Source organism: Pieris rapae, chromosome 10 (genome assembly GCF_905147795.1).
Source record: "Pieris rapae chromosome 10, ilPieRapa1.1, whole genome shotgun sequence".
Taxonomy (NCBI): domain Eukaryota; kingdom Metazoa; phylum Arthropoda; class Insecta; order Lepidoptera; family Pieridae; genus Pieris; species Pieris rapae.
Genome location: NC_059518.1, coordinates 3,301,036 through 3,327,755, shown reverse-complemented (window position 1 = coordinate 3,327,755; position 26,720 = coordinate 3,301,036). Strand labels below are relative to the sequence as shown.

The window sequence follows — 26,720 nt, the reverse complement described above, 5'->3', positions numbered from 1 at the left end:
CCAATTCGAATTAGGGCCCTTCAAAAGAGCGTACCAATTCTTAAAAGGCCAGCAACGCACTCGCTCTCTGGCAATGGTAGTGACCACGTGCGGCGCTATCACTTTCAGATCAAAATTTCATACAAAATATTACTTTAAATGTAAATAAAATGCAACGTAAGTAAATTTTATATAACCAACATTGAAACGGAGAATGTTTTAAATTTAGATTCATTTAACTTTTATTTATATGCGCTTAAATTAAGGATTCTAAAGTCCACATTTAAGCTGTACATAAACAGCCAAAACATTGTTTACATTTAAAGCCATAAAAACAGAACAAAAGGCTAAGTCCTAAATACCGCATAATACCGTCGAGTTAATGAATTTAAACGTATAATAGTCGCAGGGTCAGTAAAGCGAAGACATTAAAACAATAGCGAGTGTAACGCGCTACTAACCACCGCCAAATTTGCATTCCTCATTGTTAAAGCACATAAAAATTCTCTCATTAACCTGGGGTGGTCAGAAACTGCCACCCGCTTTGTCCACTTCGTGTATTCTGCGCTCGCTATAATACTGTGCAACGTTTGACCGTATGTTTGAGTAATTATTAGAACGATTCATTTTACTAATTGTTATCGTAAATTAATTTAGAAATATACCAAAATAATATTTAAAAATGTTTTAAATTGATATTATCAGTTCCCAAGTAAAGAGTTAGAACGAAGAAGAATTGGCAATATACTTTCCGTCATTCTTTTAATGTAACATATAATTAAGAAATTAAATAGCCCTTTTATACGACTGATTTAAGCAGGTCAGTGGAAGTTCTTTAACTTCAGATTTCAATGGCTTTTTACAAGAAATTAACTGTTTATTAACGAATGCAAACATAATTTTCATGTATAGGTTCTTTATTTTTAACTAGCTGAACTGGCAAACGTCGTTTTGCCATGTATATCATTTATGGTTATAGTGCCTCACTCGACATAGATAGGTATAGTGTGTCGCGGACTTTTTTGTAGATATTTATAAGATCTACAATTACTTAAAACATTTTATAGTTCTATCTTTAATAGTTTAGGCAGGGTACGCAAAATAAGTAACTTTTTTCGTTGATTTTTTGATGATATTACTCGTAGATAATGTAACTTTCGAATGGTGAAAGAAGTTTTAAAATCTGTCCAGTAGTTTATGAGCCTATTCATTACAATCAAACAAACAAAGTTTTCCTCTTTATAATATTAGTGTAGACAAACAACAAACTTTTTCTTCTTCTCTTTATTTGACGTCATTTGAAGAATCCTGTTTCATAATGCACGGATGTGTCAAAAATGTCTTTACTATTTAAAGATTTATGTCACAATATCAAAACCATATCACAAATAATTATCGTTGATATTTTTTCATGTAAATTATATAAATGAATGTCAATGTGCGACATAAGCGAAACGCCGCACCTGTTCGTAGCGTAGCACCTGCTGCCCAAAGATCTGGGTGCAGCGTAATTCGATACTTGGCGCCTGTTTTCATTACAGTCTGCTTAACATACTTCACGTGCCCTCACATTCCTCCCAGCACGTGTCTAGTACTTTTAGTTTTTATCCCCTGCGACCTCGCCAAATGAAATATTTTATTTAAATAGTGCTATTGTTTCGCATCTAATAAATTATCTAATGGCGATGAAAATCTTTTCTAGAACTTGACCTTTCATTTGTTTATTTGATAACTATTATTTTAAATGAATAGGTAACAGAACATTATATATATCATACAAATTAATTACGTATAATTTTTTTTATATAATTGTAATGTGTGTAGAGAACCATGTTAAGTAATACTGCCGCCCATGGGGTCGCGATTGCGTTGCGACCTTTGACAACGATGAATGTTGGTAATTGGACAGTCAACGACAGTGGAAAAAAAATAATAATGTCACCTAACTATAAAGTAAGTTATACATTTTTAAACGAAATAAAACATACTAAAAAATGTATACCATAAAGTTATTTAACAGGCTTCTTTATCGATGTTTTAGTCCCGCTGTTTACAATCACCGTACCAACAAGTGTAATGCACAAAGAAAAATACATATGCAAAGCTTATAACGAGAAGTTAAAAGACGCCAACCTAACCGCCTAAAACACTGTAACTATTTTTTTAAACTTTGAAAACTGAAATTTTATTCAGGTGACGAGGTTATTTAAGGTTTCATTTCCGTTTTTCAATAGAATAAACGACACGAACCAATTGTTAGATTTAAATGTAAAATATGGCCATACATAAGTATTTTAATATGGTCTAAAAGCCTGTGGAGGAAGGATATTGTATTGTCCTTCTAACCTGAAACCCCTGACTTTGCCGCAGAACCCAGTTGCTTTTTATAAATGTAATCGCGGTGTTATTCCGAAGGGCTTTGACAGATCAGTTCGGGCTGTTCTGACGTTTCCCGTTACATGTTCAAAAACGTCTCCTACGAGACTTGGTCTTCGGCTTGGGGCGAATGGCTTCCACAGCTTCAATAATACATAGTAAAAGTTATCGTCTATTGAAACTCAAAAACAGAGAGAAATTCAAATAAATTGTAAATTAGTATGGTGATCTATTATTTGCTATGTATTACAATTCACTTAATTTATTTTACTACCAATCATAGAAGCATAGAGAAATTTACAATACCAATGACAATTAACTGAAGACTATTTACAATATTCATAACCTTCATAGTAATAATAATAATTAAAAATGGAAAGCTTTCTCTTAATTAATTTTAGCTATACATACAATACTCATATAACGTAATGAACCTATCCATATATTTAACGAAATCAGCCTCCATAATCCAGCCACTCTACAGGAAAATTCCATAGCGGCGTTGTTCCATTAACACAATTTTATGTTCACCATATTAAAATAATAAAAACTTATGCCTCTCTTAATTAAATAATTTAGCGGCGGGCTGAGCAGAGATATGTAAATTGTTTTAGGGGATAGATCAAACAACCCTTTTTTATGACTTTAATATGCGGTCTTCGGGCGGGAGGGGGTCGCGAGACGCGGGCAGGGGGGGACGAGGTAAGTTATGAAATATTTAATAACGGCGCACACGATTCCATTTGAATTACTTTCGAGGAAATGACGATGTGCTAAGCTTTGGGTACACCGAGACTTAGGACCAGCATTTGTTAATTAGTCCGTAAATTAAAATTATCAGAAGAAGCCTCAAAAGGGGTCAACCATGTACATTGTTTTATTATTTATTTTACAGAATAATATAATCTGAAATATATATTTAATACTGTTTGCAACGGCGATGTATGGCGTAAATATAAAACTTATTTTGTTTGATGTTTTAAAGGTACGTAGCTGCCCATTGAAGTATTTCCCAACTAATTCTACTATTCAAGAGCCAATTTTTAAAAGGCCGGCACAAATTCCCTACAAAATATATAAGAATTGACTATAATGATATGACTCATAATGTATGTAACTTCAATGTAAAATTCCTTTTAAGACTAATTTGCACGCCATTATGTGTGGCAGAAAAGGCTTATTTTAGACCACCATTACTTGTTTGTCTCATATTCTTGCAAATAAACTATTATTATTAAGCATCAATAATTACAATAAGTTACTAATATCTTTTCTATTCAGGCATATATATATATATATATATTTTAAAGCGTCTCAACACAACGGAGTAATAAAAATATATTAAAGATAAGGAAGTAAGCATTATCTTACAAAACGTTTCTCATACCATAAATGTCGGATAACATAACAAATTGAGTACAATGGCAACAATGACCACAAAAGGAGCGATTTCTTCAACTACTGCACTTATATAACTGATGACGTCAATTATAAACACAAGTAAAAAGTTACAAATAATAAAATGCAATGAATAATTCAAAAATGGAATTTTTTACACTTGCGCTCATTGTGAAACCGGTATAACGCAAGTCGCTTCAGTGTCTCAAATACCGAGGGAGTGTTTTAATTAATGTTCCTCGACAAATTGCGAAAAAACCCGCGTAATGACGTCACATGTGTAACGAGCCTGATTACGCTGACGAGTTGTCGTCAAATAGCTCTTTTATACCGATGACTGGCGGAGTAAAGAGGCATGTAAGGAGAATACGTGTTTTAATGACCTAATTATAATTTAATCTTAATTAAGAAATTAAATTTAAGTGAATGCGATTTGAGATCGCGTATTACTATGGTAGTGAATCTTCATTAGGGTTATGACATTTTTCGTGTCTATAGAAATATTTTTGAGTGGGCTATTGCTTTGATGAACTTTATTTAGTTTTTTGAATGTTTCTAAAATCTTTCTTTGTTTTTAAAACACTTGGACAGTTAAAATCATAAGTCTAGTCATACAATAACATCTACATTCTGTACTACACTCTTCCACCACATTTGTAATTTGATAATACGTTTTTTACACTTCTAAACGCCACGAGTGTAAAAAGATATCTATTGTCTGTGCCTGAACTCGTAAGCCGGTAACTTTTCAAAATTCAGTACTTTATAACTAAGGTTCAAAATTTAATACATTTTTGACGTAAGCGTCACTGCCACTCTTACGACATTCATATGTGAAAAATATATTGTATTTTGACATACATTTATTTCTGACGTATAATGTTGATCGAATATTGTTAATCTTATTTTTTTTCTAAAGCACGTATAACGGCTATAATAAGATTGTATCAGATATTAAACAAATCGGCGAGGTCAATCTCAATTGCCCAATGATCGATACTTCACGAGATAATAAGGTTTTTTCTCTCTGGGAGTATGAGGGTTCCCACGCTCGGGATGCGGAGTTTAAATTTTTCGAATTATTTGACATATCTTTAAATAAAGTGACTGTAAAATAGTTAGATTCTTATCATGTCAACTTGCTTCCAAGAAGAAATCCTTTCACGGATCATCACCGATTTTTAACTAATTATGTATAAAAAGGTCTTAATCAGTCACACTTCTGCTACAAACTTATGTTACTTATGACTCAGTGATGCTATCTTGCGGAGTTTCCCTCCAAGTTTAGGTAAAATCAAGACGTCCGCGTCGTAAGAAGTTTCTGAGAGTACAATTATTTAGGCGGTACAATGATTTTCTATTGACAGTAACAGAAATACGAGAAAGGCTCCTCGTATGTACTTAATCTACGCTACCATTTTGGACTATAAGAGGATTCTAGATATGTTAAAAATCGGTGATCCGTAAGAATTCGTCCTAGGAAGTCGACGTAGATTTTTATCTAACTATTTTACAGTCATTTTATTTAATATATATTTGTTAGGTGTGGGCTCTTATTTATTCAGGCTAATGTCATGTTTGTATATTGCATTTATTATATACATATTTGTATACTAATCATGTATAATGAAGTACCTGCTTTGTAAATATGTACTAGTATATTTGCATTACAAAACGAAATAGTGGATAAAAGCAAAACTATTTGAGATTATATTTTTTAATAATTATTTATTAATTCCATTAACTCCATCTGTCTGTGTATTCTTTAACATATGCAAATTAGAGACGGCGTTATTTCAAGTTCATACAAATAACGGTAACTTATAGGTCATTAATTGTTTTGTTTTAAACAGTTCGTGATTATTGTTTTGTTTCATATTTTAACACAAGAATCTTATTCCGAGAAAGTTTAAAGTAATAAACATTTAAAATCGATTCCATCAGCGCTGGGCGTGGATTGAAACAGCGCCGTGAAAATCATTCGGAGATAAATCGCTAATTCGTAATGGCTCATTGTTTGTGACCGTACAAAGGATCTTTGTGATGCACAATACCTCATACTTAACTTGAAAGAAATAGCTAATTTCAGTTATTCAACGTTGTGTCAGCTTTCACTTTAGCTTTTTTACTTCTATCACAAAAATTACGATTGATAAATAATTTAATTTTAATTTTTATAATGTTATTAATACTTTAGTTTAGTTTTAGTTTGTGTATTTTTATTGTTAAAATTGTATGATCATTATTGATGCACGTCTTGTCTCCTCTTAGAAGGTGTATTTTTATTTTTTCATTTTTGTTTTTACATTATAGGGTCGCCTGGAAGAATTCGCTTCTTAGCAATAAGGCCGTTGCCTGATAACGTTTGTATCCTTTTTTATTAAGTTAACGAAGTGTAAAAAAATAAATGAATAATTAAAGAACCTGTCCTATGATCAAACTGAAAATATTTTTATAGATAAGAGAGATCAAATTATTTTCACGCTTTTGTTTGCCTTGATATAAAAATAATAATAAATGTGAATAATATCACTCTTAAATACTATTCAATACTATTTACCATCCTTTTAATTACATTGTAATTGAAACAAAATTCATGTTCATTTTCATCCAAATTTCAAATCTATAACAAAGTCTATCAAGTCAACAACAGCTATTCTAAGAACACTTTTCAGTATACAACAGTTTCATTACCAAGCAAAAAAATAATGATGATAATAACTTAAGAAATCTCTCAAACAAAGTCTGTAATAAAGTAAGAATTCTCAATACAAATGAAGCGGAATAACATTGTAAATATCCGCGAAGGTACAAGATAGCCAGCACAAATATAAGGGCGTGGACATATTGCATTGACCGCGCGTGGGCACCGAACATGGCGGCCTAACAACTTAATAAGCGGTTGCGCGTGATTTACGCGGGCCCGCGGCGCCGGCGCACTCGCCCCACCATATTTATACTAATTTATGACAGATAAACATCGATTATACTTAGTACTGCTCCGAGCCAATAAATACGACTTTTAAACTAAAAATAACTCGCTCGGCACTCCTCATTAGACCGAATAAATCACGTAAATTTAATATTAATTACGCACGTAATAAATCTCTAAACGTATAACTATCGCAAATGGTACAAACATGGTATTGTATGGTGTCATAGGCCATGGACCCCACTCGGCGCGTGAGTCGAGTTATGGCTCTCGGAATAGCCACGCCGCTAACAATCGTGAATCGAAAATAACCGGAAAATTTCTTCAACTCGTCTAATGGCTTATTGTGTTTATTTTATTGTTATTATGGCGTGTCGTGTTGTCATTTAAAATTTAAGTGCCATTTAAATCCTGAAACGCTGGACGTTTCGACTTTCAAACAAATTTTCCCTTCGTATATATTTAACTGTTATTTCAACTTTGTGGATATATAATAGACCTTCCTATAACAGACTTTGTAAATCTAATAGACAAGTAAATTCAGCCGTTTGGGTCTCTTTTTGGGTCTAAGGCAAGCCGTTTTTTCGACGTTTTTCTTCACTGTTCGAGCCAATGTTAAATGCGCAGAAAGTACATTAAAGCACAACCGGGTATCGAACCTGCGACCTAAAAATTAAGACTGCAAGGGCCAGAGATAGCTCGCATTATTTGATACTAATATCATCGCTTTACAAAAGAAAAAAAAGATCGAACATTGGTAAACCACTTTATTTATTATATTTACAGCTACAGATACTTGCCCTCGCAAACGCTACATTTTGAATGAAAATTGTAAAAACATTAATATTTATTAACGATGTCTTTCGCCATAATACTTTAAAATTCTCGTAGACGTAAAAAGCACGAATTGGGTAAGATAAAAAAATGTTTCTAGTATAAAAGTTTCTTAATATCTAGAATGAAATTTAACTATTACGCCATATAGAATAATTGTTAGACATTCAATATTATTATGGGAACTTCGTTGTATATTTACTCCCGCATACATTAGCACACTTTACCGGCACTAGTTCGTACTCGCTTTGAATTTAATTAACATATCACACTGTACGATTTGATTTATTTGTTATAATATATTACATTTATTGAAGTTATATATACTTCTTTGGACGCGTTATAGAAAAAATAATGAGAGTAAATTTTACGATGCGCGCGCACTCCGTCACAAAAACCGACACTCTGACTTATTTTTTTCTATTGTTAGTGTCGTTTCTTTTATTACTAAATAATATAATATTTTTTTTATAATAGTTAATTATGAATATTATATTACTCTGTAGTGTGGTGTTCAGATCGATACCGACAGTAAGTTAATTTCGAAAGGTTGTATAAATATATCGATTTATTTCTACCTTTCGAGTAATGAATCGATATCTTTTAATGTAAACATTTCACTTTACATTTTGTCGTGAAATCTATAAACTATAAAGTAGAAGAAATATTGTAGAAATGTTCAAGTCAAAGATTCTAATTTTTATTGAATCCATTTAACCATTTGAATGTATATTATTGAATAATATAGGCTAAACATATTCTCATCTGTGTGAAGCCGGGACAAGCTTACATAAAGTCGCTTGTATACATTGTAATAATTGATTATAATAAACGAACGAAACGTTAACAATAATTATAAATCTTGACTTGAAATGGTGAGTGCATTATCTCGGTAAGAATCGAGAACTCTTCGACAAAGGCTCTTCTCGACTAACGAGGTGATTCTGCAACCCGAGGGTCATTAACGGTCACTACACTGCGGTGATTATTTTATTATAAAAATATTGCTTTCATTACGGAAACTGTCGATTGCGCACGAAGCTTCCTTTAATTGAAAGAGGGGATTTAAATTTCGAATGCGCTTCTTGCAAAAAGAGTTGATATGAAAAATTACATAGATACAATGTACACTTACAATTATTCTACTTACATTAAATCCTTATTTTATATTTACTGCCAGTTCTTAAATCAAGGGCGTAGAACGGAAAACAAGAATTCTCTGCCACTCTTTTTAAACGCCAAATTTTTATTTTACACGATGTTTCTAAGGAGTTGCAACCATTGCATAAGTGTGCATCATGTTCCACATAACATTTTAAATAAGGAATAGTTAATTAAAAATAATAAAATAACAAAGATTTTTCATATTTTCTTTATATAATGGAGGGGCAAACGAGTCTGCGGGACGCCCAAGAAGACAGTCGTCGCAGCCCATAGACACCCATTTTTAGTGGGTGCGTTGCCGGCCTTTAAGGGAGGAGTACGCTTATCTATCACCAAACATGGTGAAATAGGAGCACGCACTTACATTAAATGATAAAAAAAAGTTTGTTGGTTATTCAAAGAAAACTTCATTTCTTCAAATCTCAATAAAGCGTTCTTGTGACGTGTGTATAAAAGATAATATTTACTCACTTGATCATTTATATACTCCTTATATACAAATTTAAACAAGATGATTTTACTTCTACAAGATACGAAACATTTATTGAGTTTAATCCTTAATGTGATAAGTAAATTCTCGCCGATACAAGACCGTAAAGCAAAGTAGTCGATCATTGTCAATGTTCAACGACTGTGAGCACAAGCTTATTCCATGTTTCACCTCATGTGGAAATATTTGTGGAACACGAATCGAGGGAATGATATTTTTATTAAAATTATTGAGTGAGAAACGTTTAAATAAGACGTATTTCGACTCGCTGAACAGGAGCGTTGGTGTTCTTAAGAACGTCGAGGTTTTGTGCTCATCTTTGTAAAATTCAATAGTTTAATTTAAACAATTGAATTGAAAATAATTGAAGTTTAACGGGGCCTATTAAACTTACATGAAGTTAGTAAAGTTTGTTACAAATAGTTATGACGTTAAAAAATGGTAACCATTGTAACAAATAAATACTCATAACTAACTTGAGACCACGTTTTTATGTAGGCTTTAGGGTTTAAGTAGTCTGAAACATCATCCCACAGATTACGAAAAATTACAATCTAAATTAATTTTTACACCAATGTCTACTTTTGCGCTATTAACACTCGCTGTTATAGCGAGAAACATTCTTATAAAGCCGGAACCTAGACCCTAATACGACGAAGTGTGGCTTAAGAAAATCAATGACAAAAATCAATGACATAAATGTTTCTATCCTACTAGAATTATGCTATCTTAATAAAAGTCAACTTTACGCCCTTGAACGTCTTCAGAATTTGTGCATATGTTTCATTTATGGAATCCATAAATTTGATAATATCTTGGAATACCGTAAGAATCTAAAGTGCCGTCAACGTCGTAGCTGTCATATTATTTCCCTCCTATTTCTGATACAAAAGAAATAGGAGGACTCCTGTATATTTAACTATCTATTCTTTCGTTTATCTCATAGCCGGTAACTTCTGTTCCCTTCCCATAGATCTATGTTTTTCAATTCTTTCTTCACCGTCACTGCCATTCGATTGTGCAAGACTTTGAGAACTTGTTACAATAAACTTTTTTTTTTATCTGTATATATTTTATATTTCGTAGCTTGTATATTTTTATACAGATTATATCCAAGTACCTAATAAACTAAATTATCTTGTAATAAAACAATAATTTTACAACAGCCATGTAATTTGAAGGAATGTAACAACATATTTGTTACGACTACACAAGCGTGTTATTACGGCTATCGGACGGCCGTTTCGATAATTCATAATGTATGTTAATTATGGTACCTTCTCGGCCCCAGGACACCCCTGGCAAGATTAGTATCTACGAAAATACGTGCTGCATTCAATAGATATGTTTTATATATTAAGGCTGTTTTATAAAACTTCAAGTAATTTTAAAAACTCAATTGTATCACTCAATTGTCCCAGATAAAAAAATCGGTTGTCTGTAAAGTTGTGACAACATGAAAATACTGATGGGATGGTTGCATTTTTTCAAAAAATAAATTTTATTTTATTTGTTTGATAGATATTTTGTATGGATATAGAGAATAGAGATATGGTACGGATGATAATTCAAATCATTTATTCATGTAGCTAACATAATGTACACTTATGAACTTTAAAAAAAGAAATATACATTAAATGCTTCCAATTTTACATTAACTGCCAGTTCTCAAATCAAGGGCGTAGAACGGAAGAAAAGAACTGGCAATAAACGCTCCGCCACTCTTTTTAGTCGCACTTTTTAATCGCAATCCGTCAATAGAAATCATTTTCAATTCAATTGATCAAGTTACATTTATTTGTACGCATAAATACACTTACGTCATTTTTTTAACGAAGAAACGCTACCGAATGCGGAGGCCGATTGTGCCTCTTTGTCGCTCGTTCCGCGCTCTCGCTTGCACATCAAGCCTTAAATGGAACGCCTTAGAGCGAGGTAACGCCGCATGCGTCATGTTTTTTCGTGCGTGCAGCCGGCTCCATCAAATAATAAGACGTTGTCACGTCAAAATACTAAATAACTGCAGAATATGTTTTTGTATGAGGGCACCGGTAATGTCTACCAGGCCCCAGCTTAAATATTTAATTACCACTTGTGTAAGCCCTACGGCCCAGCAGTCTACTCTAAAGGGAACAAAATAATAATTGAATCAAAAAATGAGATGCGAGGAAAACAACGGGACCTTTTACTCCATTTAATTACCACAGAAATACTTCTGAGCTCGTTGTTAATACCTACCGTAAATTCAATGAAATGGTCTTATATAAACTGGACGTTCGTTATATAAAAAGTACACATATGAATATGATATTTATCAATTAGATGGAAGCAATTGAGCGGCCGCAATTAGGGAAGAGAGCAGGTACTCCGATTCGAAAATTCGCAGTGCGCACAAACCATTCGCTCACAACACTTTTGTGTGTTTTTCACGGCTTCAACGAGTGCGATACTGAAAAGCCTCAGGCTCCTAATTAGACTGAAGTCGGACGTGCCAATTAATTCAAGTTTCAGTCGGAAACTTTGCTGCATCAATTAATTTTCATAGTTAATTAGCAAGCAGGCGGACAAAACCGCGTCTGCGAAAGAAAGGCTAACGATGCCTGCCCGGGGCTGCACAATGCACCAATTACATCAGCTTTGTTGCATACAACTGCTCTATCGCAGCCCACGGATTCAATACGATGCTCTCTAACCTATGGAAAAGATTTTGAGGACTATATGCGATTTGACCATTGGGTATTCTAGTACTTTTTGGGTCAGTGCTGGTTTAGCAACAAATATGTTCCTTAACCGATAAATATACTTTACGTGTTTTTCGGATTCGCATTCGGATTTGATATATATTATTTTAAAATCAATATACGTTTAAACATACGGACCCCATTGGGCTGCGTGACAGACAGTTATCTCAGCCCCAGTTTTAGCCGCGTTTCCAGTCTTTGAGGAAGGAGTAAGATCTATAGGTCAATCGTTGGAGATCGTATCTCATAGGGAAGACATCTCAAATAGTAGCAAAGCTCGCTACGTTGTTAAAGAGAATCTATTGTTAAGTGGACTGTGACGAAACAGACCATCAGGGTGGTGCGGAAACCTGGAAGTGTTGCGTTTGATGAAACGAGAAAGCAAGAAAGTTTCTTTAGAAAACACTCCATGTTTATATATTTACGGTGTTTCATATATATTTTAAGTTGTTTTTGATTATTTGTAAAGTTTAAATTGAATAATTTATGCTCATCGAAATAAAAATTAAACTAAATACACTGAAAATATTTAGTCCGCTGCATTAGTCTGTGGTACATCACTACGAGATGTCGGCATTCCGCAGTAACTCAACAAATAAAATTGTAACCCCTGCTTAATATAACGCAAAATTGACAGACAGTAAAATATTTTATTCGCGTAATAATTTCATTTTGAAGAAAAACAACGAGCCCCGGGCGCGGTATCATTCGAGTGAGTTAATCTGTTAAACACAGAATTTGGATAATAAACTTTGGTTATTACTCATAAATTCGAATATAACAGGACAGTAATTACTTAATTATCATATTATATAACTTTTTAGTTATTTATATGATTGTACAGTTTATTACTTTGCGCGCATCTTTAGTGCGTTACAAGTAGGCGATAAGCCTTCTGTGCCTGACACATGACATCGGTTTAGGTCTAAGCCTTACGTTGGTTTCCTAACAATGGTTACCTTTACCGCACAGGCAAGTGCAGAGAGTCCATTAGTCCTAGGTTTGAATCTTAGTAATGGAATCCGCACGCCTAATCCACTAAGCCAACAGTGCTCATAAATTACGTTTTAGAATTGTGTAGTCTATGCATCTGCAACAAATAACGTAACAGCTAAACCAGGTTTTAACCAAATCACATTTCACAACACTAGTAGGTAATAATAATTTCCTTTTAAACTATATAAAACCTCAAACTCTTTTATAAAGATGATTGTAGAAAAGTACATAAAAAATGGTAACACATTTCTAATTCAACAGGAAGGTGCACCGCGAAGCGACCCCGTTCGCTTTGTTTTCTCGCGCAATGTCATTAGTGGAAAAATCTCGATATTTTCGCAGGCATCGATTATTTTTAATGGCCCCAGTGCCATGGGCATCCCGCTTACAAGCACCAAACATTTTTCAATATTTACAATACTTTAAATGTTTAGAGTTTTCGTTAACACATTTTTGCTTTATTTTAGCTAAGTCAATATAGTATGCGTATTGTGATCGCCGACATTTTTGTGTTTTTTTTTATCACATAACGTATAACATTATCCTTACTGATAATGGATAATAAAATAAAATCCAAAAAGTTGTAAGCAAATCTTTTTAGTTTCAATATGCTAAGCCTATAATAGCATCAAACTGAATTTAGAATCCTAATTAACTTTATTTAAAATTTTCAAGATTCAATTATTAAACCGGTGTATGTTTTTGCAAATTTTTAAATAATAAATTTTCAAAAATCTAGTTACAATATGGATTACGCCTCTTTAACAAAAAACAAATATAATCTTTCTTATTAATTTTAATAAAATAGGTATGTGTCCCACGATTTTCCTTGTCATTTTTTGTTTATTTGGTTGGGGTGTTGTGATATATATTAGAGCCCTTGGCTAATGGACAATTCATAAATAATATTAATTTGAAAGTATATAACTTCGATAACTGTCTGTATAATTAATTCAGGCTGCTACAACAGCATACCGCTGTATGGTGTATATTCAATATATGGTCAAAATAATATGGTCAAGGAAGAATCGGAATTGCAACTCGCATTACCTATTTTTTTATTCTAGGAATGGACTGGAAAATATAACCCTACGATAGACTGAAGCATATTTAAGATTCATAGTTAAAAAATAAAATTTTGAAATGTAAAAAAAGATTTGTTGGAGAGTCCGGGGTCGGTCTGGGGTCATTAAGGAATCATTAAACGCTAACGACAACCCTCGTGTCCGATGGCGCGCCATTTCATTCTAATCACGGCTCGCTAAACTCAACTCTTTTATGTATAAAAATGGAGAAATATTTTCATACATTAAATAAACAAAACACCAACTGTACTTCTCTTTTGTAATTTTTTACTTCATCCTTGTGGCTCCCAAATTACTGTAATCCTCGTTTTAAGGGGCCGTTCAAGTAAGCAGTAAGTTTATTGCAATAAATCCCCCCCCCCTCCTCCGCTTGCCAGCAAAAGTAAGCAAAAATTCTCAAAAATAATATTATATAAACATATTTTTTTTGTAGGAATCCTCGAAATGCATTTTATTTTCAAGCATAGACAATATGTCAGCAAAAGTAAGCAAAACTTGTCAAAAATAATATTACATAAACATATTTTGTTTTTGTTGGATTCCTCAGAAATGCATTTCATTTTCAAGCATAGACAATGTGTGTGGGTAAAAAAGAAAAAAAAATCTGATGACGTAATCACTAAATAAGAAAATTGTAAGCACTACTTAGCTATAGTTTCCCCCCAATTGTTCTATTGACTTGACTCACTCGTAGCCACTATAGGCGCCTACCAATGTTTCGTTTACTCATATTTATTTAACAATACACATTATTTGACTGTTAAAAATAATTAATTAAATTTTAAAAATTAATTAATTAAAGGGGAAGCATAAATCTTCACTAAACATTTATTAACTAATATAACTAATATAACATGCATGCCGATGAATGACTGAGAATTTCACTTTAAAAGCTTTTTCAGTTATGTTTTAATGACGAGTGCAAAAAAATGTGGTAACTTTCACAATCACTTATAATACGAGTCGAGTAATTACATACAAGTATTATAAATTATAATTAAGTTGGATTTAATGTTGGTTATTTGCATAATCACACCGACTTTTATTTAATTAATTTTTATTAAGTAAGCACTTAAAAGATTCCATATTTAAATTACATTTGCAAGACAATTCCATATTTAAATTACATTTGCAAAAACGAATAAATTTAAATTTAAAAGCTATAGTTTTATTTAACCTACACCGGATGTGTTTTTTTTTGGAATCAATTAATTATATGTGCGAATTTTTGTTTATTTATAACTAGGTGTTTTTTTCCTTTACAGTGAATGTTGCTTATTTATTATTTAAAAATAGGGATAGTGATACGATAGTTAGTATGAGTATTTTTGTAAATCTTGCAAAAGCGTTATAATATTAAAATACTTGACCAAAAACGGTCTAAGCGTGGGTAAAAATAAAATAAAATAAATCAGTGACCTTTTTAGGCCTGGGCCTCAGATTTCATGTGTCAATCTAATAAGCAAGTAGGTGAACAGCCTGCTGTGCCTGACATCGCCATCGACTTTTTGGATCTAAGGCAAGCCGGTTTCATCACGATGTTTTCCGTCACCGTTTGAGAGAATGTTAAATGTGCATATAGAGAGAAACTCCATTGGTGCACAGCCGGGGATCAAACCTACGACGTCAGGGATGAGAGTCGCATACTTAAGCCACTTGGCCAACACTGAAAAGAAACAGATTGCTGAAAGACTTTCAATCTATTATTCGAGTCCAGTGAAAAGTTCTCATTCTCATATAAAATCTCCAAAAACTATTGCTTATGATTGCAACATAGGGTTTTAATATTAGTAATAATAAATAATATTACTAATAACTACTACGTCTTCATTCAAGTTTTTTTAAGTAAGTCAAAAACCAGGTTTAGTGTGTTGTGACAATTATGTGAATTCCCTACACCTCAATAAAACATTCAAACTTATAGGTAACACAATGTACATTTATGAACGTCAAAAACAGAAATGTATATCAAATGCTGCTAATTTTACATTTACTACCAGTTCTCAAATCAAGGGTGTAGAACGGAAGAGAACAACTGGCAATAAACTCTTCACCACTATTTTTAATCGCCAAGTTTATTGTTCTGCACAACGTTTGTAAGGAGCTGCAACCATTACACAACACGTGACATATTAAGTAATTATTAATAATTAAATAAACTAAAAATATAGATTTATATAATAGTTACTACATGAAAAGCAGTGTTGGCCTAGTGGTGGCTGTGCGACTCTGAGCGTAGATTCGAAACCGGGTTGTGTACCCTGACTTGACGTCTATGTGCGATTTAAACTCTGGTACGTTGAAGAAAAACTTCGCTAGGAGACTGGCATAGCTTCGATCCAAGTCGAAAGTAATATTTCCCTATTAGAAAAAAACAAATGATTACGAAGCAGATACAGAAACCTGAGACACAGAACTAAAACCTTACAAGCTTTGCATACACTAACATTTTCCTTAGCAATTACCAGGGCATAGAACATCGCATTGAATCAAAGCATTATATCACGTGCTCATCGAAAACGACGTTTATATGACACCGATTTACACAAGAGTGTAAAGATATGACAGATAGTTAGAATGGAAAGAGTGCTAACAAAGTCGCGGGTTGTCGCGGCAAGCAAATGAGGCGCCACGCTCACTGCTAACTAAACCAATCGGCCGTGTTGGACGCTTAAACGAGCGTTTCGATCGCTTGAAACGCGCTGAAAATTTGTACTGTACAACTTATATATTGCGACTTGATCTTAAAAATTCTGGGTGTGATAAATTTTATAGTATTTTTCTTAAAAACTGCAATTCGTTTTTTATGAAGATGTTGTTGGTGATATTTGCTTTAGGTACGATATTTTATTTATTTAAATTATTTTTTATACAGGTAACGAAAAAAAACGTTTTGACGTCGCAATAGTCTCTAGACAGGAGAAATATATTTTTTTAAACTAGTTAAACAAAACTCCTAAAACATAGATTTATGACAATATATATTGTTTGTTCAGTGTACTAAATACTTATAAAACCGCACCATAACCGCCGGTCTGCGGCATCATTTAGCATCATTTGCGGGACTTTTATCCCTCATCTAGTTTTAATGTGCCCGGGAATCCTTTCGTATTCACTTGTTAGGTGCAGTTCTCTGCAAAATCAGGTAGAATATCGTGTTTTAGTTTTCCATTTCTAATGACTTGTATTGTTCTTGTAATCGTGTTCGACATCTCGTTCATTTTCTGTGCTTAAACCATTTTAAATGAATAGTTTAGAATTCTATTTAACGCTTATAATTTCAGACCTTTTATTAACGTCCAACTACAATTTGCTTCATACTTAATATTAAGACATATTGTGCTATGAAAGGAACGGTATTCCTTCACTCGACTCGTTCATATGTGATATATATAGCTATCATCACTTTGTGTACCTTGAAAAAATGTACGACAAGCACAAAACGTAACACCAACCACGGATACAGCTTTCAAAAATCTGTAGCGACACCTTCAATCTACACGACGTCAAACCCTGAATCGCGCTGACAATGTGTTTCCGATCCTTTAGCCAACATCTAGACTTTGCCACTGATGCTGTACGGTTGCCTGGGTCATTGTAGTGAGGATTTTATTAACCGCACGCGTACGACAATAGAATAAAGGCTAAATAATGAAATGTTTCTTGCTATGTAAAGAATGAATGCAATGTAACAACAACAATACAAGTTGTTACATTACATTCATTCGTTACATATGCGATACCAGACGCACTTACTTCAATGAAGAGAGAGCCTTCGTCTGGTTATACTCTCGGAGCTTAACTACGACGATTTAGGAAATCGCCACGCTTATAAAAGTAAAAAAGCCTGATTGAGCAAATTGTTTAGCTCATACAGGTGCAGTTACGCCAACTATACTGTATCATTCAACGGTTCAATAATTCCCTCTTAAGGTTGAATAAAATGACTTTACCAATTCAGACTTATAGAAAGTATGACTCCGCGTAATCACTTCAATTAGGTTGTCGGCATGCTCTGTGCCATGGATTATTATAATAACGCTATATTTGTAGCGTTTGGTATTCATGTATATTATATTCTCAGTAGGAAGTATCCAAAGTTTTTTGAAGTTAGTTTCTTTTGGCGCGTTAGAGAAAAATGATGAGTGTAATTTTTACGATGCGCGCGCACAGGGTTACAAAAATCTAACACCATGAATTTAGCTATAGTCAACATTTAAGTTTTTTTTAGTTTTCAAAAATTTATTACAAGATTTTTATCTTGTTACGCCAAAGAAGTATAATTATCGGAATATGTTTTATGATCATTTTTTAATCTAATAGACAAGTACGTGATCAGCTTCTTGTGCCTGACACACACTGTAGGGTCTAAGGCAAGTCGGTTTCCTCACGATGTTTTCCTTCACCGTTCGAGCGAATCATAAATGTCCACAAGGAAAGTATCTTGGTGCACAGCCGGGAATCGTACCTACGACCTCAGGAATGAGAGTCGCACGCTGAAGCCACAAGCCTTCTCGTTTTGGACGTTTACATAAGTATAAACAATGCACTTCGGGCATATTTCACGAGCCCCGCAACATTACTGTCACGATCAAGTATTAGATGGGATCATACAGTGTGCATGTTTAAACATAACATTAAAATGGTAATGCGGGCTGTAATTATACTAAATTATCAAATGAATTTAGTTAAATTTATTTCTACGTGTGAAGGATATTTTTGTATTTTTTATGTCTGGGAACGCTGCTTACATACTACGTACGCGCAGACAAAGGGTTTTTTTAGAAACGAAAGTGTTGACGTGTAATTATTTTTATTATAATTTATGTTCTATATTTAATGATTTTTTAAATCTTCGCTTATATTACCTTGTTTACTATACAATTCGCTGTTTGTGTTTAATTATTAAAAGTGATTTCGATACTAATTATAAATAACATAAAATATTTTTTTATTTGCCTTGCAATGATATATAATAAATATTTGGCTTCTAATATATTCTGTTTTTGAGGTTAATCAGTGTCCAGATATTAATTGATTTATAAAACTTTAAAAATCACAATTTAAAAAAATATAAATTAAATCACGTCTACAACTTACGATTCTTAAAATTTCGAATATCGCTTATCAATAAGTTGGATCTACAAAAATCCTATTATCTACCATACAAAGATGTCTGTCGAAACTATGGAGCCTAAACAAGATATAATTCGACATGCATTTCCCGTGTAAATGCATCAATTTGCATCAGATCGGTATTTGGTGAGCACTAAGTGTGTCACGCTCGCTCTAATCCGCGTAACGAGCGGCTTCGTTATCGCAAACTCATTATACGATAATATCGTTGCACGGTTTTCTATTGAATTTAAATGGTCCTCGTAAAACTGCCGAATGTTTAGGAACGTTTTGATTATTTTAAAATATGGAACAAAGAATTAAATGTGTTAAATTTAATGTGTTAAGTAAAAAAAAATTGTGAATAAAACGTGTTTCTATAATCTATACTAAGTAATATAATGTTTATAGATTTTGATTATAATTATATGTTGTAGTTAATTTGTGTAATATAGGAAAATTTTATTTCAAATTAATTCAAAATATTAAAATTGAATTTACCTTCCACTTAATACATTAGACGAAAATATAAAAAATTGCCACGAAAATTGTCCGGACGACGAAAATGTTATTGATAGAATAACTTGTGAAATAAAAAAAATATTTTGATAATCATACACAATTGCTAAAGGTATCTTATTGCATTCATTTAATTTCAAATTAAAAGTCATACTTGTAAGTATAATCCTTTGACAGGTAAGTCCTAATATAATTTATGAAATTCAACATAAATTCGCATATAATAATAATCTTTTTATATATGAAAACATCTGAAACCGCTTTATCGGCAAAAGTAAACAAAACGGAATTTCAAAGGCCATTATTAGAACCGAATGGGAAAGCGATCACCGCAATTGCCATAAAAAGATCGTCGAGCCAATAAAACCTCTACAGAGTCAGCAATGACTTCAGCGGGGGTGAGTCGGACGGGCGGGGGAAATAACACGGTTTGGGCGGGAGGACATTTTTATCCCGCGCTCGGAAAAACTGCAATAGATTGGAATAGATGACGATTGATTTGTGGAATTGGAATTCGATTTGTGATACATGTTTGAAGTGATTTATTTATTACTTTGTGTTTATTGCCAAGGATTTTGCTTAAAGTGTTTACAATTCTAATACGAAGTATTTACTACGCAAATTAAGGTAAATATTTAGAGTTCTATTACCATCGTACTTTGTATCAGTGTAATAGTTCTAGATAATTATTTATTAACATAATGAAATCACCTTTATGAATAAACATTAATCTGGTCTTTGAAAACTTTTAACATGACGTTAAATTATTAACATAAGTTTTCTTTTGTATTTTCCACATTATAAGGACGGTATTATACATAAACTACTTACGTAGCGTGTGTGGGTGGCTGTGCAAGTTTTTGGTACTGTCTTATAGTCTTAACCACAAAATCACCTGATTTAAAACTATTATATATCGACGTCGTTTCGAAGTTACTCAAACAATCGGCCGCGTAACGAGCACCGGAGGCCGCGTCACTTCAGCGACTGAGAGACATCACAACGAACGCTAACTACACGGCGCCGGTGGGCGAACTTTTCACCGGCCACGCCCACGCCACGCCCACTCGCGAATACGCCCACCTGAATTAATAAAGGTGGCAAACACCGCTGGACACGCGGACAATGCAGCATTGTCCTGTGTCCAAAATAGTTTCAATTAGAATCGAGGACATGATATAAAAGCCTCAATGTCTCATTGACAAGAAAATTGGAGGGTACGTGCGTGTTTAATTAAACCACAGATCTATATTTCACTTGACTTTATTTGATATGAATAATATATCTGTTTATTAATATTATATTCGTATTCTTACTAGATTACAATACTTTATTACTTTCACTGACTTACTAACAATATACTAAATAATACAGGATAATGTAACTAAAATAATAATATAAACTACTTTCGTATATAGGTATACATTTGTGTCAGTGAGTGTAAGGATTATCTGGTCAGTGTAAATAGTTAGTCCACTTAAAATATCTGTTCAATTTCAGGGCAAACAGTGGGACGGAAGCTGTCTGGCAGAACCGTAGTGATTTACACTTTCGGATCCAATTCCTACAGAAATCGAAAAGAGAAAGTAGAACTATGTTATATGCTCGCTAAATTATGAACCAAAATATCACTTATTCATACAGGTAACTTTTGTACATTGAACATTGATAATATCTCCCTAAATTCATGTGCAACCAGTTCACGAAAGGCTTACCAGTAGAGCAAAAGAAATGCCTAGAGACTCTCTCGTCCCAAATTTTGTTATAAAAGATTGTAATTGTGTGATCTCCAAGTATTATACTATTCCTGACATGAAATTAATTACGATGGACAGTTCAATTTAATATATAATTACAGCAGGTAGACTATCGCATTTTAAAATGCAATATTTTATACCCGAAAAAATGTATGATATTTTACAGACAGTAACATTTGCACGTTAAAATAATAGAATAATATACGTTCTACAGTTGTAAATATAATATCTTCGAAACGACAAAATTGTAATTACATACTTAATTTATAATTTTATTTTTGCAATAAAACAGTTAATATAAATTAATAGCATAAATATGTACCTATTAACTAAACATAAAAAGATTTACTTCTACCATTTATTTATATCTGTGAACGAGCGCTTAAAAATATTACTATTAATTAGTCACACAATGTGCATTGTAACATCGATGCAACCTACCTGCACTTTTGTAAAATGTATCGAACATTCTTAGCAATTTATATTTTTATTTTATATAGCTTATTTTTAAACAAAACGATGTACATTATTAGTATTATTTAAAATTTCTCATTAAGTGAATGTAATTCCTTGAGAAATAAAGTATCTTTGAACCGAATTGTATATGTATCTTTTTTTATTTATCCTATATCAATTTAGTTAATTTTTATTTTTTTTGTTTCTGTTAAGTATGTTTTTTCCTTCTTATTGTATTTGTATTATGTATTTTTGCACTTCTTGCCTACCTTATGTAATTTAATCCATGTTTTTTTTTCCTTTACTCACAGTGGTTGTCTGGAAGAAATCGCTCGAAAGCGATAAGGCCGCCAGTTGCTTTTCATTAAATTATGTTCAATTTTTTTTTTCTTTCATGTAATGCAACGAAGTGTTAATAAATAAAAAATATATATATTTATGTACATGCAATAAACTGTTATGAAATAAAATAATTAAATGAACCATGAATAAAGCATATCCTTTAAAGATTATTCTAATATGAGTCTTTATGACGATGAACTGTTTGACTCGGTCGTTACTAAGACAGTATAATTCTCTTAAGTAACAGTAACATATTATACATTTTACTACATAATACTGAGGTACTTTAAACTTAAGGTTGCGATCTAAAGGCTTTTAAATCACTTTGGAAAATTGTTTCTTCATTTTATTGTAGCTTTTGTGTGGCATTGTTATTTCGAAATATTTATGTTAAACTTGCTATTGTAACTATGGTACAAACATCCTTGCAATTTGTATATTGAGCGGCCTTTGTTCCAATATTCTATAGAACATGAAAATTCTGGTTAATTTTACTAATTTTCGTGGGACTTGCTGGTTATAATATTTTGATAGCCCACATTTTATAATAGTATATATATATATATATATATATTACAATGAAGATGGCGGGGTACAAAATAAAAGATCCTTATCAAATAATTTAGTTTCGATAACGAATTCGAATAGATATATAATTTATACTTTAAATTTAAAGAAATATGACTTTTTAACTAATGCATATACGAACCCAGAAGTCCTGGGCATTTTTTTATTGCAAAGATTATTCCTTTCTAACCGATATTATTATTATTTTTGAGTCTACCTGACTTTTGAATAATAATATGATAGTTTAATATTACATTAATCATTTTTTTGAATCAGCCCCTATGTTAGGTTTTCAGGCAAGTTGTTCTGTGTCCTATTTATTTTTGGAATCGAAATCTTAATATACAGATACGCTATGCTTTGAGCAAGCAATGCAAGTGAAAATACTCAAATAAAATACAATTACATTGTCTTTAAACAAGCGGCTAAACAGACAGTCTCTAATTTATTATTTATCTAAGCCGTTCTTTGGAGTTCGCAAATGCTTCAATTCAAATCTGAATATCTATAAAATTTAACTCCATTGTGTCACCGTGATCAAACAGCAGGTAGACAATGAAATGTTCGGTCACGTAATTCAATATTTATTTTATCAATATTCAAACGCTTTACGAAGTCAGTCTACCAACTGAATATTAGAGCCATTGAGCTGCGAGGTTACGCTTGATTTATTTGACAATTCTGTTATTTTAAGGAATGACAGATTATTGAAGTTACAAAAAGACATTACTTTGATAGTATCTTAACAATATCAGTGATACTTACGAGTTCGAGACGATCATTTGTATTATGGACACGATATATAAAATCTGCATTTTTAATTAATAAAGATAGAAAACAGTAAAATTCCATACCATTTCATATTATCAGTTTAAAAGCAGTCCAAAAATAAAATTAGTTCAACAGACTAATTTTTAAATCCCCCGCCTGTCTTTTTTTTTCAGTTGTTCACTCTTAGTATACATACTCTATGGTGTTCTCTCAATTATATTCTCTAAATGATTCTATGGTATAACGAGTGTTATAATTATTTCAATTCAAAGGAATTTCATAAAAAAACTCATCACATTCCCTTAATTGATTTGTGCGTAATTTAACAATGTTAATAATCTTAAGTAATGGAATTGTTTATTAATAATAATAAACCATTCCATTCATTCAAGTATTAACATAATACGTTAACGAGGTGCAATTCGAAGCGAAGTTTTTTTCAGTCCCGCGTGAAGTTCGCCGCCGAATGCTAAGTAGACGATTGACATTCAGGCGGCGGTCTAATCGACCGGGAAATACACTTGTCATATATTTAACGTCGCATTTATGATTGGGGATAACTAATGCATGATTTATTCTCTGTGAATGCGTTTAAAATGGAGTATTTTTCTAGTGAGTTAATAAAATTGATAACAAAATTAAGCTTTTAATATTAATTATTATTGGTACTAGCAAACGCTCAGTGTTAATAAGTACTGAAATTAATTATAATATATACCTACTAAAATATACTATAATTTATTTTTACATTTACGTATAAAAACAGAAAACAGATTGATTACATACAGTTATTACACACTAAACAACATTTGAAAATCTGATATCGAATTATATCTGTACATAGCATATATGTATATATAAACAACAAGAAACAAAAACGGAAAAGCGTGTTCCGTATCGTATTTTTACGTAGGTATACTGAAATGTTAAACAAACATAGAAAATATTTTTTTTAAAGTCATTGCTTTGTTTATGTTTCTACTGGCTTTATTTTATATACCGCTATCGTTTTCGGTAAAACAAGCTAAGCAAAAAAATTGTAACACAAGAAGATTATTAAAAATGTTTTTAAATGTAGCAAAAAGAATATTTATGAATGCTCTTACCCAAATGATGTAACCCCCGGAGACATTAGGACCCTTACGGAAGTCAAATGTCATGTCCACGTCCGAAAGTCATCATTGTCGAAACATAACTTTGGGTGAAATAAAGTGAATATATTGTATGTAATTCTTCGAGATCCTACTGTCTATCAAATTATTCAGGGCTATCACTCACATCCTGAGATGATTGTTATTGCAACCATTCTCTATTAGTGAAATATATTTGCAAGAGTAATGCTGCTATGAACTCTGAATCGAATAAAGTAATCTAAGAATTTTACAATTTAGATTTTTATCTTTTAATTTTATAGCAGATTTAAGTTTAAATTTCCTAATCCTCCCACTGAAGGTTTTCCGACAGTATACAGGAATACCGTCTAAATAAAAATTAGGTTTTAATTACTTTACAAATTTATGATCAACAATATTTTCATCAATTCACAAAAATTATGTTTGTTCGATAGTGTAAATTATTTTACCCGTACTTTATCATGATTCGTAATGTTGTGACAAAACTAAAGTTCTAGAGTAAGTAGAGGTCTAGAGTAGAGTTCTAGTAAACTTCCGTAAGCTTAAGTTGTTAAGCAAAATCAAGCACCCCTAGCGTCATCTTCTGACTGACAGTTCGCGACATATTTTATTCAGATCGCAGCGCCGCCGCCGCTCGTAATTCAGTCGATGCAGATAAATTGTTTTACCGCGGGAGACACGTCCTACTTTGGCGTTTGCATGATGAGCTCCTTTTTTATGCTCGAATAAAATTGTGTTAGCCACCGGCAATGGAGCGACGTGTGAACCGTAGATAGAAATTGTTTTTGGCCTGCTTTGATATTTATGAAAGTTGGCATGTCGAGGCATCCGTTTGAGTGAAGGGTGAAGTGGATTTTATCCTTTGAATTATGGCGGTATTTGGGAAAAATGAGAAATTCTTGAGAACAAACGGTCAGTCTTTGGTGTGCGGTTTTGTATTATGGAATATGTGCTTGAAACAATTTATTAATAATATATTCAACGACATGTTATTGTAGCAGCAAGGGCATATATAAAACTTTATTTTTATTTTCTATATATTCTAATTTAAATTAAATTACATACATACACACTATTTCAATTAATTTGTCAAATGTTCACCCCCCGTATTTCAAAACAAAAATGTAATCAAATAATTATAATCTAATTAAAATGTAAGTCAAAATATATGAATTAACATAACATGATTTAACATGATTTTTAACATGATTTTTAATTGTGCCTTTTAACGGTTCTTATATTTATCAATCTTGGGGCCATCATACTTCATTATATGTAAAAAAAAGTAAAAAGTATTTTATTGAATCACAAACATTAACATACATGTAAAATTGAGGTAGCCCCAGTAAGTTAAATAATACTTGTGATGGAGCAACCTCGCAACTTCCCTTAAATTATAGATTACAATGTTTGGACCAAAACAACTGAAATATGACTTGACAAACTTAGTTACAAAATATATTATTTTTCTATTTATTTATTTTTGAATTAAAAACTAACTAAATTAAACAAATAATAACGCACGGTCTTTGCGTGCGTGCGTGTGAGTGCGTGCATGTGTGTTTGTGTGTGTGTGTGTGTGTTTGTGTGTGCGTGTGTGTGTGTGTGTGTGTGTGCGTGCGAGCGTGTGTGTGTGTGTTTGTGTGTGTGTGTGTGTGTGTGTTTATCTGATTCTCGTCAAAATTAATTCTGTTTCTTCATATGTGATAGTTTTCAACCACCCAGTTACGGTATTCTTACAATTATATAATAACATCGGATATATATTTAATTTCTGATTCAGTTTATTATAGATGTAGGCAGCCTGTGTAGTATATTGACGTTGAGCAAAAACTGTGTGCACGCGTGGGGCGTATGCTACAATATCTTTACGTCTCTTCTTTAGTTTACCTGGACTAAATGGTAGTGTTTTGTGCATACGTAGGGTGATATGCAAAATGTATAATTTTCTAACGCTCAATAAGCCACTATTTCTGTAAAGGTCATCGGTAGAGTATCTATATGGTTTGTAGTTCATTACTTTAATAAGGGCCCTTTGAGATCTCTCTAAATCTAAAAACTTAGT

General features: G+C 32.5%; 1 protein-coding gene across 1 annotated transcript in view; it reads right to left on the bottom strand.

Annotated features, from left to right (window-relative positions):
- The window catches only part of LOC110994242 (LIM domain transcription factor LMO4), a 136,188-nt gene extending 115,598 nt beyond the window's left edge, over window positions 1–20,590 (bottom strand). The window contains exon 1 of the mRNA XM_022260787.2: window positions 20,461–20,590. The gene's annotated coding sequence lies outside the window, so the exon portion shown is untranslated. The remainder of the gene's footprint in view (window positions 1–20,460) is intronic.
- Between the last annotated feature and the right edge of the window lie 6,130 nt (window positions 20,591–26,720).